This window comes from Hylobates moloch, unplaced genomic scaffold (assembly GCF_009828535.3).
Source record: "Hylobates moloch isolate HMO894 unplaced genomic scaffold, HMol_V3 SCAFFOLD_115, whole genome shotgun sequence".
Lineage (NCBI taxonomy): Eukaryota > Metazoa > Chordata > Mammalia > Primates > Hylobatidae > Hylobates > Hylobates moloch.
Window position 1 is genome coordinate 46,600 of NW_026652390.1, and position 20,619 is coordinate 67,218.

Here is a 20,619-nt window from a genome sequence, read left to right on the forward strand (position 1 = left end):
AAAACATAAATAAAATAAAAAGAGTAATATTAGTTCTCAGGAGATCTGGCTGTTAAAAAGAATCTGGCACCTCCCTCCTCTCTTTCCTTCTCTCTCACCATGTGATGTCTACTCCCCTTCACCTTCTGCCCTGAGTTGAAGCAGCCTGAAGCCCTCACCAGAAGCAGATGCCGGCACCACACTTCTTCTACAGCCTGCAGAACCGTGAGCCAAATAAACCTCTTTTCTTTATAAATTATCCTGCCTCAGGTATTCCTTTATAACAAAGCAAAACAGGCTAACACAGGCATTACTGGCAGGATAGGCACATATTGATAGCCAGGGGTGGTGGCTCATGCCTGTAATCCCAGCACTTTGGGAGGCCAAGGTGGGTGGATCACTTGAGATCAGGAGTTCAAGACCAGCCTGGCCAACATGAGGAAACCTCGTCTCTATGAAAAATACAAAAATTAGCCGGGTGTGGTGGCACATGCCTGTAAGCCCCAGCTACTTGGGAGGCTGAGGCAGGAGAATCACTTGAACCTGAGAGGCAGAGGTTGCAGTGAACCAATTGCGCCACTGCACTCCAGCCTGGGTGATGGAGCAAGACTCTGTCTCAAAAAAAAAAAAAAAAAAAAAAAGGCTTATCTAGATGTAGATTCACCTCTTGCTCACCTCTAGTTTTCTATAAAATCACCCCAATCTGGCTCCTATCTCAATTTGTTCTTTACGAGTCACTAATAACCCCATCTTACCAAATCCAAAGAAATGTCTATTTTCAACTTATGTAACGCAACAGTAAAAAAGATAACCATTTCTCCTTCACAGAACACACACCTCTCTTTCCCTCCATTAGCAACTCTCTGGAGTTTCTACTTAACCATTGCTCCTTCTCAGTCTCCTTTATTATTTCAACTTCCTCTGTTTAATATCCTTCGCCCATTAGAAAGTTCCACAAGGACAGGGACAACATCTGTTTTGCTTATTTGCCTGCAGGGCCTACCCCATTACTTGGCTCAAAGAAGGTGATTATTAAATATTTGTTGACTGGATACCAAAAAAAAAAAAAAAACTCTCAATTCATATCTAACTCCCTATACAAAATTAACTAAAACTTTATTGTAGGTTAAAATACAAAACTCAAAACTACAAAAATTTTAGAAACACACAAGAGAAAAGTTCTTTGCGACCTTGCATTAGAAAGACTTGAGACACCAAAAGGACCATTCGTAAAAGAAAAAATGGGTAAGTTGGACTTCATCAAAATTAAGAACGTTTTAAAGATACTATAAAAATAAAAAGACAAGCCACAGAGGAAATATTGCCAACAATATATTGGATAAAGGACTTGTATTTGGAATATTTTAAAAACTCTCAGGTACAGATATTTAGACAGACAAGGACAGACATGATAGGAAGTCAGGTAACAGTCAAAACTCAGTAACATAACAACTTCAAACAATTTTAGACATGATTTCCCTAAACTGAGTTGGTCCACACCCATTCAGCCTCATCTACCACCACATGCAAGCTATATCTACATCATAAGACCTCCGCTATGCTGTTATCATTCATGCTGTGTTGCTTGTCTTGTACCTTCTCATAAAGATAAGTAGACCTGATGGTGAGTGAATATAATTATCAATATATACTAATGCAGCAGTCCCCAACCTTTTTGGAACCAGAGATCAGTTTTGTAGAAGACAATTTTTCCATGGACCAGGGGTTGGGGGGATGGTTTTGGGATGAAACTGTTCTGCCTCAGATCATCAGGCATTAGTTAGGTTTTCATAAAGTGTGCACAACCTACATCGCTCGCATGCACAGTTCACAATAGGGTTCACGTGCCTGTTGAGAATTTAATGCCACTGCTGATCAGAGCTCAGGCAATAATGCTCACTGGCCCACCGCTCACCTCCTGCTGTGCAGCCTGGGTCCTAATGGGCCATAAACCAGTCCTGGTCCACGGGCCAGTTTGGGGACCCTTATTTTAATATATCTATGATAATATGAGCGTGTGTGTGGGTGTGTGTGTGTGCACGCCTTCATGGTATATGTGTGTTGAATTCATCAATGAAGTCATCTGAGCCTGGAACTGTTATGGTGGGAAGGTTTTTAATGATGTACTAACAGATATAGGGCTCCCCAGATTTTTCTATCAGTTCCAGAAAGTTGTTATTCAAGCACCTTTTTCCACTTAAGTTGTCAAGTATGAAGTTATTCAGATTATCCCCTTAGTATCTTTTAGTATACATTAAATTCATACAGCTATCTCCCAGTCTTGACATTGGTAATTTGTATTTTCTCCTTATTTTCTTTTGATCAATCTAGCTAGAGATTTAAAAATTTTATGCAATTTATCAATATGAACTACTGGTTTGGTTTCATTTCTTTTTTTATTCTTTTCTTCCTCTGGGAAGACAGAACATCATAACTTTTTATCTATTGTTACTTACCCAGTTCACTGAGTTCAGCTCTTAATTTTATTATTTCCTTTATTTGAATTGCATTGGGTTTAATTTGCTCTCCTTTCTCTAGCTTCTTAAACTGGAACTTAAAACATTCTCGGCTGGGCGCGGTGGCTCACGCTTGTAATCCCAGCACTTTGGGAGGCCGAGGCGGGTGGATCACGAGGTCAGGAGATCGAGACCATGGTGAAACCCCGCCTCTACTAAAAATACAAAAAATTAGCCGGGCGTGGTGGTGGGCGCCCGTAGTCCCAGCTACTCGGAGAGGCTGAGGCAGGAGAATGGCGTGAACCCGGGAGGCGGAGCTTGCAGTGAGCCAAGATTGCGCCACTGCACTCCAGCCTGGGTGACAGAGTGAGGCTCCGTCTCAAAAAAAGAAAAAAAAAAACATTCTCAATTTCTAATATAGTGGCTCACAAAGTATAGTCCCTAAACCAGCAGCATCAAAAGTCACCAGGGCTCTTACTGGAAATGCAAATTATTGTGCCCCACTCAAAACCTACAGAATGAGAAACTTTGGAGGTGGGGTCTGACAATCTGTGTGTTTTGTTTTTTTGGGGGCAAGGTGTCACCCAGGCTGGAGTGCAGTGACAAGATCCTGGCTCACTGCTAACTCCACCTCACAGGTTCAAGCGATTCTTATGCCTCAGCCTTGCAAGTAGCTGGGATTACAGGTGTGTACCACCATGCCCAGATAATTTTTGTATTTTTAGAAGACAGAGTTTCTTCTAAAACCCCCTTGACCAGGCTGGTGTCAAGCTCCTAGCTTTAAGTGACCTGCCCGCCTCAACCTCCGAAAGTGCTGGGATTACAAGCATGAGTCGCCACGCTCGGCCTGACAATCTTTGTTTCAGCAAAAACCGCCCAGGCAATTGTGATCCGCAGTTTTCAGAACGGCTGCTCTAATCTGAGCATTTCGGCTGTGAATTATTTCACTCTTACCCCCATTTCAGCAGCATCACAAACATGGTGAGGTGTTGGGTTCCCCTTGTTATTCAGTTTTAAATATTTTCTAAAAATTTGTGAGATTTTATTGACCCATGAGTTGCAAGTATTTTTCTTAACTTCCCAACATTTGGGGGATTTTCTAGATTTCTTCTTGTTAAGACATTTCTAATTTAATTCAATCATGGTCAGAGAACATATTCTAAACAATTTCAATACTTTGTTATAAAGGTATGTTTTGTGGCCAAGAGAATGGTCTGTTTTAGTGACTATTCAGTGTGGTTTCAAAATAAAGGTATTGTACAATTGTGGGAATTAGCATTCTATAAATGTTAATTATTTCAATTTTATTAATATTCAAATCTTCCATGTTCTCACAGAATTTGTATCTACTTATTTTAAAAATATCCAACAATAATAATGAATTTGTCATTATCAAGTTCTCCTTTTAGTTCTGTCAATTTTTCCTTCATATATTTTAAAGTAGTCTCATTTTACACAGACAAATTAAGGATTGTTAATGCTTCCTAATGAGCTGAAACTTTCATTATTACGAACTGTTTTTATCTCTGGTAATACTCCCTTAATTTCTACTTTGTTATTAATATTAATAAGAAAGCTACTCAAGCTTTCTTGTTGCTAGTGTTTCCATATATCATCTTCTACTTTTTAGGTCTAACCTCCTATTTAAAGTATGTCTCATAGAAACTGTATACAGTTAGTTCTTTTTTTTTTCGAGACAGAGTCTCACTCTGTCGCCCAGGCTGGAGTGCAGTAGTGGGATCTCAGCTCACCTGCCTCCAGGGTTCAAGCCATTCTCCTGCCTCAGCCTCCCAAGTAGCTGGGATTACAGAGGCGTGCACCACCATGCCCACCTAATTTTTTCTTGTTTTGTTTTTCTGGTTTTTTTTGAGATGGAGTCTTGCTCTGTCGCCCAGGCTGGAGTGCAGTGGCGCCATCTAGGCTCACTGCAAGCTCCACCTCCCGGATTCATGCCATTCTCCTGCCTCAGCCTCCCGAGTAGCCGAGACTACAGGTGCCCGCCACCATGCCCATCTGATTTTTTGTATTTGTACTAGAGATGGGGTTTCACCATGTTAGCCAGGACAGTCTCGATCTCCTGACGTTGTGATCTGCCCGCCTTGGACTCCCAAAGAGCTGGGATTACAGGCATGAGCCACCACACCTGGCTGTTTTTTTTTTTTTTTTTTAAGTAGAGACAGGTTTTGCCATGTTGGTCAGGGTGGTCTTGAAGTCCTGACCTCAAGTGATCCACCCACCTTGGCCTCCCAAAGTGCTGGGATTACAGGTGTGAGCCACTGCACCAGCCTAGGTCTTTTTTTTTTTTCCCCCAATCTAGTATGACAGTCTCTGCCTTTTGATGGGAATATTTAGGCTACTCATATTTAACAGTTATTAATCTGGTGAGGTTTAAGTCTATCATCTTGTCATTTGCTATTTGCCCTATTTTATCTTTCTTCCTTTATTCCTCCTTTCCTGACTTATTCCTGATTAAATGTTAATTTAGTTTTTTTTTTTTAAGGCAAGTCAAGTGAAGCAGTGGGAGTGGAGAAGAAACAAATCTGTAACTAGTTGCAATCATTTGTAAACACCACCGCACTATGATTAGCCAAGTATTCCTTTTTCTCTCTTCTACTCACTATTTAGTAATTACTCTCGTTTTTCAGTTTTTTCTGGATAGTCTTCCAATTATAATAGTATGCATAAATTATCAGAAGTAACCTTTAATCAACATTATACTATTTCACATACGTGTAAGTACATATACAATATTAGCTCATAATATGGTATTATGGGCTATACAGGGCATGGTGGCTGGTGCCTATAATCCTGGCACTTTGGGAGGCTAAGGTAGATGAATCACCTGAGGCCAGGAGTTCAGGACTAGCCTGGCCAACATGATGAAAGCCCATCTCGACTAAAAAATAAAATTAAAAATTAGCCGGGCATGGTAGCACACACCTGTAATCCCAGTTACTCGGGAGGTTGAGGCACGAGAAACACTTGAACCCAGGAGGCAGAGGTGCAGTGAGCCAAGATCATGCCACTGCACTCCAGCCTGGGTAACTGAGTGAGACTCTCTCAAAAAAAAAAAAAAAAAAAAAAAGAAAGAAAAAAAACTCACACATACAATATATACATAAAACAATATACACATAAAATATAGGGATACAATAAAATTCACATTAAACACTTCTGCATATGTTCCTCCAACCCTTTTATACAATTGCTGTCATATATTTTACTTCTACTTATGTTATAAAACACACAATACATTTTTCTGGCCTTAATCAATAGATTTAACAAGTTATGAAAAATTGTTTATTTTCCAACATATTTACCACTATAGTACTCTTCAATTATTCTTGTAAACCCAGGTTTATATTTGCTCATTTAACTTTAACATGAAAAACCCATTTTAACATTTCTAGTCAAATTCTCTCAGTTTGGAGACTAATTTACCCATTTTTTTCTTTATTTCCTTTTTATTTTTGAGAGTATTTTGGCAAAATATAGAATTCTGGGATAGCAATTTTTTTCTTGAACACTTTCAAAATATTGTTCCACTGTCTAATGGCATCTATGGTTTCAAATGAGAAGTCAGCACACATTCATGTAACTGTTTCCCAACATGGACTATATAGGATTTCTCTAATTGCTTTTAGGATTTTTCTCTTTAATTTTGATTTTAAGCAGTTTGACTATGATAAGCCTAGATGTAGTCCTCTTTGGTTTATCTTGGTCAGGGTTCAATGGGATTCTTGGGAATGTGAGCTGACATTATCATCAATTTGGAAACATTTTCAACAATTATTCCTTCAAATATTCCATCTCATTCTTTCATCTCCTTCTGAGAGTCAAATCATGTGACTGTTAGATAATTTTACATAATATTATTCCACAAAGTCTCAGACACTGTGTTCTGTTTTCTTCATTCTTTTTGCTTTGTGTATCAGTTTGAGTCATTTCTATTAAACAGACCTATAATTCACTGATTCTTTCTTCTATTATGTTCTGTGATGTCCATCCAACAAGTGTTTTTGAACTTTTATTGTGAAATAATTATAAACTCACAGGGAATAGAAAAATCAGTACAAAGAAGTCCCATATGCCCTTCCTCCAGTTTCCCATAATGGTAACATCTTACATAATTATAGAACAATATCAAAGCCAAAAGTCTGCCATTGGTACAATGAGTATATATAATTCTATATCACTTCACCACATGTGTAGATTCACACAACCACCTCTGCAATCAAAGAACAGAACCAATCAATCATGATGAAGATCTCCTTCATGTAATCCTTACGCACTCAAACTCTCCCTCTTCCCCCAATATCCCTAACTCCTGGCAACCACTGTGATATAGTTTGGCTCTGTGTCCCCACCCAAAGCTCACCCTGAATTGTAATAATCCCCACATGTCAAGGGTGGGACCAGGTGGAGATAAATGAATCATAGGGGCGGTTTCCCTCATGCTGTTTTCACAATAGTAAGTTCTTACAAGATCTGAAGGTTTTATAAGGGGCTTCCCCCTCCACTCGGCACCCATCTCTCCTCCCGCCATGTGAAGAAGTGCCATCTGCCATGATTGTAAGTTTCCTGAGGCCTCCCCAGCCATGTGGAACTGTGAGTCAATTAAATTTCTTTTCCCTATAAATTACCCAGTCTTGGGTATTTCTTCATAGCAGCATAAGAATGGACTAATACACACTGATCTGTTTTCTCACACTGTCATTTCAAGAATGGTATATTAATAGGACATTTCACTCATCTAATGCCCTTGAAAGCCATCCAAGTTGTTGGGTATCAATGGTTCATTTCACTTTACTAAGCAGTATTCCATTCTGAGGATGTAACAGTTTGTTTAATCATTCACAAACTGAGTGACATTCTAGTGTTTCCAGTTTCAGTTTATTACAAATAAAGCTAGTATGAATAGTCATATGTAGATATTTGCATGAACATAAGATTTCATACCTCTGAAAAAAAGCTCAAAGTGAGTATGTAATAGGTATATTCATATGGATATGTAATATGGAGTTTAAAATATGGTAAGTAAATGTTTAGTTTACCAAATGGCCAAAATGTTTCCAGAGTAGTTGTACGATTTTACACTCCCATTAGCAATGTACAGAGCTAGTTTTTCAGCATCCTTGACAGCACTTGGTACTGCCACTATTATATTGTTTTAATAGGTGTATAGTTGCAGAATTAGTTTGCTTTTCTTTAACAGATAACAATGACAAGTATATTCTCATGTACTCATTTGCTATTCATATAGCCTCTTTGGTAAAATGTTTCTCATGTCTTCTGCCCATTTTCTAATTGAATGTTTTTTGCGTTGAGGTTTGAGACATTCCAGATATGAGTCCTTTGTCAGATATGTAGCTTGTAAATATTTTATCCATGTGTCTAGCTTGTCTTTTCATCATTTTAACAGGGTCTTTGGTGAAGCAAATGTTTTTAATTTTGATGAAGTCCAATTTATTAACTTTTTTCTTTTATAGATGATGCTCTTGGTGTTGTCTAAAATCTCTTTATCTAACTCAACGGTCACCAAGAGTTTCTCCTCTGAACCTTCAGGATAATATATACTGAAGACTCTCAATAACCTTATTTTCCTCTACAGAGCACTGAGTTGTGTTCTGGCAAGTAGCATCTGGCCAATCACCTCAATCCTGTGAAGGCTTCCTTTTGCTTTTGTTAGTACCAGTCTTTTCTTGTTTTTCCTTTAGCCCTAGGATGTAGCCCTTAGTCCCGGTACATGATTCTTAGTCCTAAGGTGTGGCATGGCCCTTCTCACATTTCAGTGGAAAGTTCAAGGTGTTTACCAAGCCCCTGTTAACTTGGTGAGACTTCACCTCCAAACTCTATCTCCCTAGCTCGAGCAACTGCTGGAATTTCTGTTCAACTCTTTAACCTCTCAGCTGCTCTTTCTGCTGGCTTCCACAGGGTGTCGTTCAGCACATGCACAACTTCAAAGTTAGCCAATGACTGTAGAGGAACTTGTACACATATTTTGTGATTCTGCTCTCACTATCATTTTTCCCTACTCATTCTCCACCACTCTTTCCCAGCAGGGCCAAATTCCAACCTCAGTTCCTTGCCCCAGGAAGAAGTCACTTCCTGCCTAAACTCTATTCCCTTGGTGTGAACTTAGCGCATCTGCAGGATAAACCAGTTAAACATACAGCTCAGCCAGGTCACTTCCCTTCTTTCAAGTAGTGTGTTGCCTCCAGTTTCTACCTACTTTTGTTTTTATATTCCATCCAGATCTTTTATTATTATTATTATTATTATTATTATTATTATTATTGGCAAGAGGGTAAGCCCAATACAGCTCCTCGACCATTACCAGAACCAGGAGCCCAACATAACATGGTTGTTATATTAATTTCTCAGTTTGGGAGAAGTATAAATTCATACCCCAAAACATGATGAAAATTGAAAACAAAAAACTGCAGTTGAAAATTTATATGGAAGACTTTTCTTCCCTCTTTCTAGAGCTGAAGATAAAAATCAACAAAATTTGGCTGGGCACCGTGGCTCATGTCTGTAATCCCAGCACTTTGGGAGGCCAAGGCGAGTGGATCACAAGCTCAGGAGTTTAAGACCAGCCTGGCCAAGATGGTGAAACCCCGTATCTACTAAAAATACAAAAATTAGACGGGTGTGGTGGTAGGTGCCTGTAATCCCAGCTACTCGGGAGGCTGAAGCAGAGAATTGCTTGAACCCAGGAGGCAGAGGTTGCAGTGAGCCAAGATTGTGCCACTGCACTCCAGCCTGGGTAACAGGGCAAGACTCAGTCTTAAATAAATAAATAAACAAACAAACAAACTTCTTTGTTATCTCTCTGTGTAGGTAAGTGAGTTGCCTTTTTTTTTTTTTTCAAATTCCTCATTTTACTAAAAGGATAGCTCTTCAAGGCTCTTAGCTCCACCTAACTGCTTCAGGCAAACCTCAGGCCTCATCTTCTATTCTTAAATTGTATCAAACCTCAAAACTATTATACAACAGCAATAACTACCATCTCATCTTGTCCCAGGCAGCCTTAAAGTGTTACCATTTCAGGATTTTAGTTGCCCCCATTTCTGACTTTTGAAAATTTCCCTCACTTTCTTGTTTATTCACATGTGTATTCCAAAGTATTTTTGTTACATTTTACCTTGCATTTTTAGGTTTGTTTGTTTTGTGGTTTTTGTTTCTGAGATGGAGTTTCACTCTGTCACCCAGGCTGGAGTGATGTGTTGTGATCTCGGCTCACCGCAACCTCTGCCTCCCAGGTTCAAGCAATTCTCCTGCCTCAGCCTTCTGAGTAGCTGGGACTACTGGCACATGCCACCACGCCCAGCTAATTTCTGTATTTTTAGTAGAGACAGGGTTTCATCATATTGGTCAGGCTGGTCTCAAACTCCTGACCTCAGTTGATCTACTCGCCTCGGCCCCCCAAAGTGCTGGGATTACAGGTGTGAGCCACTGAGCCTACCCTCTACGTTTGTTTTTGTGTTTTTTTTTTTTTTTCTTTTGATGTGGGAAGAACACACATAATTTGCAAGATTATTTCAATAGCTAAATTGCCATAATTAGAAGACCAAATGTTACTTTTATAATTAGAATATTTACAAAATCATAATAAATGCTACATGGAAAAACTATAGGGAAAAATAAGTCCATATATATGTATATATAATTCATACATCTCAGAAAGTGCAACAAGTGCTGTTTGTTCTTTAAAAAGATTATAAATTGAAAATGCCTATAGAAAATAAGAACAATGACAGAACTGACACTGTGTAGTTGTTCTAGAAATGAAAAGCAATACTACTCAAGCTAGGAGACAGAGAAGAGGAAGTGGTGCAATTGTGCATCTTAATATGGAGTAAGAGCCCAAAGTGGAGCACACAGTCTCACAGCCTTCGAAACGCATTCATCATACGCTATGTTTAGAGTTTCCAAAAGCACACAATTTTCAGAAAGAACTAAGTAAAATGATGCTTCAAATCACCATATATCCACTTTTAACATAAAATTCAATTCTACAACCAATTCAGTAGAAAGCTAAAGAACACACTGCCAATATTCTTAAGTCAATAATTCTTGCGATATTTCACTCTTTTAAAGAACTAAATCATAAAATGTGATTATCCCACAAAAAACATGAGGACATAGAATGTAAAATAAATTTTTCAAATTAAATTAGAGGCCAGCATTATTCTAAGGAAGTAACTCAGGAATAGAAATCGAAGTATCTTATGTTCCCAATTATAAGTAGGAGCTAAGCTATGGGTATGCAAAGGCATACGGAGTGGTATAATGGACACTGGAGACTCACAAGTGAGGGAGGAGAGAGGGATTTAAAAAACTACGTATTGAGCACAATCTACACTACACTGGGTGACCAGTGCACTAAAATCTCAGACTTCACTGTTGTACAACTCATCCATGTAATCAAAAACCACTTGTACTCCAAAAGCTATTGAAGTAAAAAATATATATTAAAAATATATTAATTAATTAATTAATTCGAGGTCAAGTGCAGTGGATCATGCCTGTAATCCCAGCACTTTGGAAGGCTGAGGCAGGTGGACTGCTTGTCACCAGAAGTTAGAGACCAGCCTGGGAAATAATACGAGACACCATCTTTACTAAAAGTAAAAATTAAAAGATTAGCCAGGCATGGTGGCATGTACCTGTAGTCCCAGCTACTAGGGAGGCTGAGGTGGGAGGGTCAGTTGAGCCCAGGAGTGTGAAGTTGCAGTGAGCCATGATCATGTTACTGCACTCTGGGCAACAGAGCAAGACCCTACCTCAAAAAACAAAAATTAAATTAGATTAATTTCAAAAACAATCATGGTGATAGTGAATTAATCATCTGTTGAGGCCAGGTGTGATGGCTCACGCCTGTAATCCCAACACTCTGGGAGGCTGAGATGGATGGATCACTTGAGTTTAAGACCAGCCTGGCACCTGGTACACAGTAAGCATTCAATAAAGCTTGGCTAAAATGATTTTTTTAAAACTAAAAAGACCAGCCTGGGCAACATAGGAAGACTACATCTCTCTACAAAAAAAGAAAAAAAAAAAAAAGAACAAACAAAAACAGCTGGGCATGGTGGCACACACCTGTAGTACTAGCTACTTAGGAGGCTGAGGTGGGAAGATGGCTTAAGCCCAAGTAGTGAGCTATGACTGTGCCATTGTAGTCCAGCCTGAACAACACAATGAGACTCCATCTCAAAAATAAAAATAGTAATAATCTGTTGAAAATAAAGAGAAAATGCAATGGCGATTAATCACGATAAAATGATTAACATTTCCTGAACTAAAATTGTATGTTTTATTTTAGAAAAATGTTAAAACAGCAGTTATAATCTACATGATTTTTAATATTATGTTCTTATTGCATACATCACATGAAAGGTAAAGTGGCACTGCAAAGGAAAAGATGTACCTTTACAATGGAGCTCTCTGGCAGCACCACTTTAATCAAATGGTCAAAGTAGGCGCAACTAATAGAACCTGACACTGCACGCTTCCTGATGAGTCGAAATATGAAGTACCCAATATCACCTATTATATGTTCTTACCAAATAAAAAAGGTTTAACCTGAATCTAATGAAGCTTCCAGACCTAACTTACAGTTTATAGGGAATGTGTGGACTAGAGGAATAAGTTGGCAATACAAAGAAAAAGCAAGCAGACAAATCTGGAATGTGGAACATTCTACAGGACAAACAGCCTGGACTCTGCAAGAGTCAATGTAGTGTGGCAAGAAAAAATAGAGGAATAATTCTAGAAAAAAACATTAGGAAAGAGACTCCAAAAGTGAATTATAGAGAGCACCAAGTTATTTCTTCTGAAGATGCAAAGGTGATTTATTTTTAGGAATTCCATTAATATAATCCACCTATTAATAGAGATAGGAAGAAAAATTCTATACTCATATCTTCAGACGCCATACCAAACTCAATAACCGTTAATGTTAAAAACATTAACATGATTTTATGCCAACACCAAGTATTAATGAGAATACACAGCACCAAACATTTTTTCATTAGTCAAAGCATTTTAACTTCTACAACCTTTTTGGAAAACAGTTTGGATTACCCCCTAAAGTTGAACACACACATATCCTATAACCTACAAATTTTATTCCTACACATACCCAACAGAGAGCTTGCGCAAGTGCATCAAAATGTGTGTGCAAGGTTTATAATAGCCAAATACAGAAAACGATCCAAATGCCCATCGCCAGTGATGTAGTATACTCATGTACTAAAAATGAACCAGAGGTACCTGCAACAAGGATGATTCCATAAACATAATATGAAATAAGAGAAGCCAGATACCAAAGTATACATATCATATGACTCAATTTAAATAAAATTCAAAAGCAGGCAAAATCATCATAGAGTTGGAAGTTACAGTAACTTCCTTTGGCGCAAACGGAGAGAACAGTGATCAGGAAGGGCACAAGAGGGTCCCCTGGTATGCCAGCAACGTCCTACTCAATGTTCTGTTTCTTGACCCAGTGGCAGTTTCTTGGGTTTTCACACTTGGCAATAATTCATTAAGGAGTACATTTACATGTTGTACATATTTCTGTATATTTCTAACACTTCAATAAAAAACAATTATAATTTTCAAACCAGAAAGAAAGTACAAAGTAATCTCTAAATATCTAAAAAAAAAAAAAAAGGAAACATATATAACTATATATCATATTGGTCACAAAAGTACAAAGTGAAGAATTACTTAAATTGATTTTAAAACTCAGTGTTTTGACTGTATATATCAACCAGTGGGTTGTATCACTGGGGAAAAAAGTACTTAAAATGTACTTTGTAGTTTTGTTGTTAGTAACAATACGTGTACTACTGTTTTTAAACTAAACTTTAAGCTAAAAAAAAAAAAGGATCATTATGTTAATGTTATTAATGGTCAAGATTTTTCTTTTTTTTTGAGACAAGAGTCTCACTCTGTTGCATAGGTTGGAGTGCAGTGGTGTGATCCCAGTAGCCTCTGCCTCCTGGGTTCAAGCAATTCCCGTGCCCCAGCCTCCCGAGTAGCCAGGATTACAGGTGAGCACCACCATGCTTGGTTAACTTTTATATTTTTAGTAAAGATGGGATTTTGCCATGTTGGCCAGGCTGGTCTCGAACTCCTGAACCCAAGTGATCCATCTGCCTCGGCTCCCAAAGTGCTGGAATTACAGGCATGAGCCACTGCGCCCAGCCAGGATTTTTAGTTTATGAGAAGAAAAATAAAAATTGTAAATCAAGAGGTAAAAATGAATTTTAAATCTGAATTGAGGCCAGGTGCAGTGGTTCACACCTGTAATCCCAGCACTTTGGGAGGCCAAGGCAGGCGGATCACCTAAGGTCAGGAGTTTGAGACCAGTCTGGCCAACATGGTGAAACCCTGTCTCTACTAAAAATACAAAATTAGTCAGGCATGATGGTGCATGCCTGTAATCCCAGCTACTCGGGAGGCTGAGGCAGGAGAATCACTTGAACCCGGGAGGCAGAGGTTGCAGTGAGCCGAGATCGTGCCATTGTACTCCAGCCTGGGCAACAAGAGCGAAACTCCATCTCAATAAAAAAATCTGAATTGGAAAGGTTATCAATAAACTCAGAATTTTTCTCTTTTTAAGAAGCAATAGTACCCAGATCTGACCTCTGAAAAGCTCTACAAGAAAAAAAAAAAATCCTAGAGAACCCAGACTGCGTTCTCTAACTACATCTTCTAACAAAAAGTAAACAAGATTCCTTATAGAAGTGGTTTCAAAACTAGGGGCTAACTATTCCCAAAACAAGCCTGTGAAAGCTCACTGCTGAGAAGCCAGCAAGCTATCAGAGACAGGAGTAGGCTTATGTCAAAGGGAGAAAGGAGCAAACTTGAATGGCTCCCACTGGATGGAGATGAAACAATTTAAGCATCAAAAAGACTAACGACTGCAAAGGACTAGATGATATACATATACATATATACATCTATAAGTTCTTAAGAATATAAAATCAATTTCACTGGATATTTATGGAGATTTCTAAGGTACCAACTCACTGGACATTTATGGAGATTTCTATGCTACCAACTCTTTATTCTGAAAACTGACCTATGAAGAGAAACAATCAAGCATTTATCCTGCCTTGAGAAACAAATTCTATTTTAGGATAACCAAATAGTTGATCAGGGAAAGCTCTTCTGTAAGAAAACTTCCAAGTACAAATAGAAAGGAAATTACAGAATAAGAAAATCATCATTTTGCAACTCTAAAGGATTATTACATGTAGACAATAATCGATTGATGTTAAAACTATTAAATAAAACAGTGATGAGTTCCTGGCTCACAGATGAAGGTATGAAGGAAAAAAAGAGTGATGGGAATATTTATAATAAGGCTGACAACATCTGACTCCAGTGATCAACTTTAACCCCTCTAATAGAGGCATATAATGTTTAGTTGTCTCACTTTCTATGAAGCAATAGGAAAAATACAGCACCAACTATGAAAAATTCCTATTTCCCCAAAAAAGTACTGAACCAAGGGTCCACATATAAGCAGCCACGTGCAAGAAAGGAAAGGCAGGTGATAAAGGACTCTGTTAAATAACACCAAAAGGGTGCAATAAAGCTTCTGATGTTCCCATTTGGGCCAAGACAAGGAACAATTTGTAACAAATAAATGACACTAAAAAAAAGAGACCAGGAATTAACAGACTTAAGGGTCACATTATCTAAACACAATCCTGGCTCAAAGAAAAATTACAAAATGACATGTATGAAACCATCAAGAAAATATGAACACTAACTGGGTATTAGATGATATTCAGGGACTATTGTTGAATGTATTGGGAGTGATAATGGAATTGTGATTATATATTTCTCTAATCCTTTTCTGTTAGAAAAATATATTTGCTAATAAAATGATATTATCTTATTTACAATACTCCAGCGAGAGAGAGAGGGAGAGAAAAAGGGAGAGAGAGAATGAAAGCAGGAGACATAGATGAAACAAGATTAGCCAGTGTTGATGATTGCTGGAAGCGAATGATGCTACCTCATTATTCTAGTCTCTCTACTTCTATATATGTTGAAATTTTCCATAATAATAAAAAAAAAGTTTTGAGACAGGTTCTTGCTCTGTTGCCCAGCTGGAGTGCAGTAGCATGACAATAGCCCACTGCAGCGTCAACCTCCCAGGGTCACGTCTCAGCCTCCTGAGTAGCTGGGACCACAGATCCGCACTACCACACCAGACTGTTTCTATTTTTTCTAGAGACAGGGTCTCTTTATGTTGCCCAGGCTGGTCTCAAACTCCTAGGTTCAAGTTATCCTCCCACCTCAGCCTCCTAAAGTACTGGGATTACAGTCATGAGTCATCCTGCCCAACCGATAATAAATAAATTTAATGAATGGGTTAACCTAAAATGTGTTAATATTCCTTTTGGCCGGGCGTGGTGGCTCACGCCTGTAATCCCAGCACTTTGGGAGGCTGAGATGGGTGGATTATTTGAGGTCAAGAGTTCGAGACCAGCCTGGCCAACATGGTGAAATCCTGTCTCTACTAAAAATACAAAAAAAATTAGCTGGGTATGGCAGTGCATGCCTGTAATCCCGGCTACTCGGGAGGCTGAGGCAGGAGAATTTCTTAAACCTGGGTGACGGAGGTTGCAGTGAGCCAAGATCGCGCCACTGCACTCCAGTCTGGCTGACAGAGTGAGACTTGGTCACCAAAAAAAAAAAAAAAATCCTTTCTTTCAGTTATTGCATTTGATCAGTCTGTATTAAATTTCCTAAAATACATCCACTGCATGCTTCACACTAAATATATTGGCTTAATAACAGTAATATTTATTTAAATTATTACATACAGAAACCACAATGATTACACAGTGGTAAATGTGTTATCTAGGAAAATAAGCTTCAGATAGTTATTTTTTCTGGGAAAAAGATACAGATGCCAATAAATGCTTCTAAATGCATAAAGGAGATCATGACCAGTTATTTTCTGTAGCTGTTGATGAGAGAATAAGATGAAAGAGACTTAAGTTATATTACAAGGACAGTAAAATAGATTTTTGCTCCATTTTTTATTTCTCTTTGTAACAAATTACACCATCATACTCTTCTAACATTCTTTTAATCATTCATTAAACCCTTCAGCATTGACTGAGTGCCTGAAATACACATTACTTTGCTGGCTCAGCACTGTGGGGTACAAAGGTGAGTAACAAAATGAGGTTCTATGCCTTTAAAAATGCTTATAGGGGCCAGGTGCAGTGACTCACACCTGTAATCCCAGCACTTTGGGAGGCCGAGGCAAGTGGATCACTTGAGGCCAGGGGTTCAAGTCCAGCCTGGCCAACATGGTGAAAACCTATCTCTAGTAAAAATACAAAAGTTAGTGGGACATGGTGGCATGAACCTGCAGTCCCAGCTACTCATGAGGCTGAGAATCTCTTGAACCCGGGAAGCAGAGGATGCAGTGAGCCGAGATCACACCACTGCACTACAGCCTGGGCAACAGAGCGAGACCATGTCTCAAAAAATAAATGAATAAATAAGTAAAATAAAAACTAAAATAAAGTGCTTATAGGATCTTCAACCACAATTTTTCTTGTTCACTCATAGTAAATCTAATAGAGAATTCAGGATTTATCTTACACTTGAAATTTTATTACTGGTTACTGAAAAATTATCTATAAGCACCCAACTGTGAGTTTTATAGAAACCTAGTCTCAGGAGTTATGAACCAAAGATTCACCAGTGGACTCCACAGGGTTCTCAGATCCCCTGAAATCATGTGCTTGGTGCTAACTGCATTTTTCTGGAGAGGCTATAGTGGTTTTCATTCATCTGATTCCTCTCAAATAGTAAAAATCACCAAAGGAATGGAGCCACACATCCTGTAGCAGAAACTTCTAAAAAACCAGGAAGCTCAGCCTCCACAGATCCTGCTTCTGGAAGTTGAAACAAATTCTTAAAACTTGCGCAACTTTTTTTCTAGTGCTTGAGTGACCTCTAGTGGCTACTTAAATTATCACAGCCAATTGCTCTCAGCAGGAATTAGGTTGGTGCAAAAGTAATTAGAGTTTTTGCCATTAAAAGTAGTGAACTAAAGAACTAAAAGGTGTTGAGAAATAATAAAATTAAGATGGCATCACAAAGGAGCACCTGGCTCAATTTCAAGTTATTATGTAAGCTCCCTACTATCTAACCAAATGTAGTTCACAATACAATGTGTAATTCAAAACAGTCCACCAGATAGTTCAGTACACACCATTTTTTAAATGAAGTAAGTATGATTTTCCCTAAGTTCTTGCATTTCAAATTAGTAAAGCATCAGCAAACACCCATGAAGAGAACAGTACTGGAATAAAAGATACAAGAACCTCGGGAATTAACACCCACACTTTCCTGTCAGTTGAGGCAGGACCAGGAATAATACAATGTCGACAAAGTACAACAACTGGAGTAGGAGAAATACTTTGAGAATACAAACTGGCCACAGAACTCAACCTGAGTGAGCACAGGTAACAAATATGGTTCAGGAACTGCTGGGCCAAACTCTCCAAGTGTGAGTGCAGCAGCCGCAACAGCAAGTACCAGTAGGACGCGAGGGCAGCACATCACCCAGGGTGACCAGCAGGTCCCAGGTTACTTCACATGCCCTCTGCCCAGTCCCTTGAGAATTCCTGCAGCAGCAAAACATACCATCTTCCAGGCCCTGCTACAGGGAGTCCCAAGCATACTGATACACTTTTATTCATTTATTTCAAAGTATTTGTCAGTATCTAGATATACACAAGACACTGTCTAGGCACTGGGGTGGAGTGTTGAACAAGACAGTTCACAATCCCTGTTCCAATGGAGCTTGTAGTCTAGTGTTGAAAGAGAAATAAATACATAAAATGCCAGGTGGTGATACATGCTGTGAAAAAGATCAAGTAGAACAATGGGGTTTGGAAATTACAGGGTGCCCATAGTATTCTTTTCTTAAGTTGGTCATCTCAATTCAGACTAGCTGTTCTTCAAATGCTCAATAGCTACAGTGGCTGGTGGCTACTATACTGGATAGCACAACAAATCTGAAACTATCGTTCATGCCTTTTTAGTTCATAATCTTTATCCTCTTTCTTTCTGAATCCTAAGAGAATTCATCCAACTGATCTTCAAATTCACTAACTCAGCTTCCTAAAGTATCCATCCTACTTACTACTGCAACTACTGAATCATTTAATTCAACAGTCATATTTTACATATTCAGAGGCTCTTTCTTCACAGCTCCTGAGCAACAAATGCCAGCTCTGACAATGCAGGAATATCCTCTAAAATCTTGGGACTTTGTCTTGGACTTTATGTTCTCTCCCATCTCCTACAGCTACTCCATCTCACTGGAGACCTTTTGCTCTGAGCCATCAGAAGAAACCATTTTTGAGATGCTAAGCCTTCTTATCTTCCTGGTAATACTGCCCTATATGCTCTTTTAGATAAAAATCTACTCGACACATCTCTGAGGACCAAGTTGGGTACCATCAGTAATCATATAGGTCACAATTCATTTATTTCGGGCCCCCACCAAAAAGGAAAAAATTAGACTTGGTGGCATTTTACTAGTAGCTCAGAGATCCAACAGTTTGCAGGAAATAGAGATGGAATTGTAAGCAAGGGATATACAGTGAAATTAAATTAATCTCCACCCAGACACTGTAAGGACAGCTGGGATACTATCCCAGCAATTGGCTACTGCAGTGAACGGCACAGAGAGAAAAGTTTTCAATTCCTCTTAAGGCTCCAAATACCAGTTGGCTACTATAGTGGACAACACAGACATAGAAGGTTTTCCAATTCCTCCTAAAGCCCCAAATACCACACAACCAGCTTCAGCTCTACAAAATCTCCTCTCCGTAATACCCCTTTTTAATCTCCTTCAGGATCTCTTGCTATTTATCCTAAAAAGTCTTGGTTCTTTTCACCTACACTGACCCTTGAGCCTCTCCCAGTTCAAGGGATAAAACTCTATTACCAATTAAGTGTAATATACATTAATAGAATAGGTAGAAAGTAATCTTTCATATGAAAACACTAAATTCAAGGTGAAGAGCCAGAAGAATTTGCATTTTGAATTATAAGCTATGATTTAACTAGGAAATACATTAGCTGTAACAAAATGTTGGACAGACTACAAGAAAACTGGAAATGAAAAAAGCCTTATTGAAAAATAAATGAAATAATGATGAATAGAGTTCACAAGCCTTGTTAACTCTGCTGTGCCATTTTAGTGATGAACTACGTTGTAAATGAGCTGCTGTGTTTAAGCCTAAAGGTCTGTTGAGGTGATAGTTTTAGAACAATTTCCACAATCCCACAAAGAAAAATCAAGTGAAGGTCAAGGAAAGCTGCATGTTCTAAATTATATCATCAACAACAGTATTTCTTGTCATTCATCACATTTCAGTCATAAAAGACATTACCTCAACAACAGGTGTATTTTCCTGGAGCTCAGTTGTGTGCGAAGTCAGTAAACCAATCACCTGAGCAACGTTGGCCCATCTGTAAACGGAGAGAAAACAGGCTCTGAAGAGTAGGGACTGAGGAAACTAACCCCAGCTAGTTACATTGTGCAATGATGAGCATTAGATATAAGACTGTGAAATAAAAATTGAATGTGACAGGTCAGGCCCACACTCCCCATTCTCTGGGCATCTACACAGCCCAGAGAAACTCTCCCTCGTATACACAGGGAGACACAAACTGTAATGTCTGCTGCAATTCTGTAATAGCAACAAAATTTAAACAAGTTGTGGTGTAATAGTAAAAGGAAAAATAAAATTTTTTAAAAGCCTTAACCAGACAAAAGAGCAAAACAGTAATTAATCATTTTATTGCTGAGTACAGAGGCATTTGGCTAAAGGTCTCTTTTCTACTTGTTAGTAGATCAGTGAGTTTCTATGTAAGTGCTAAATATCTGAACAATAACATATCTGTATGCATTAAGTTTAAAAGAAATTTTTACAATCAAAAGTTTTTAAAATATTGTACTATTTGCATAAACACTAGTCTTAATGAGGTGTTCCTTGAGTATCCAGCAGAAAACTGAATTTGATAAATCACTACTAATAAATCACATTCAGTGTGATTTGAAAAGGTATTTCATGCAGAAAAATTAGTTTTGATGAGATTTTTTCTAATTGAAACA

The 20,619-nt window shown here is 38.5% G+C and overlaps 1 pseudogene; it reads right to left on the bottom strand.

Moving 5' to 3' along the window:
- The window catches only part of LOC116463988 (golgin subfamily A member 8S-like), a 51,460-nt pseudogene that overhangs the window by 16,446 nt on the left and 14,395 nt on the right, over positions 1-20,619 (bottom strand).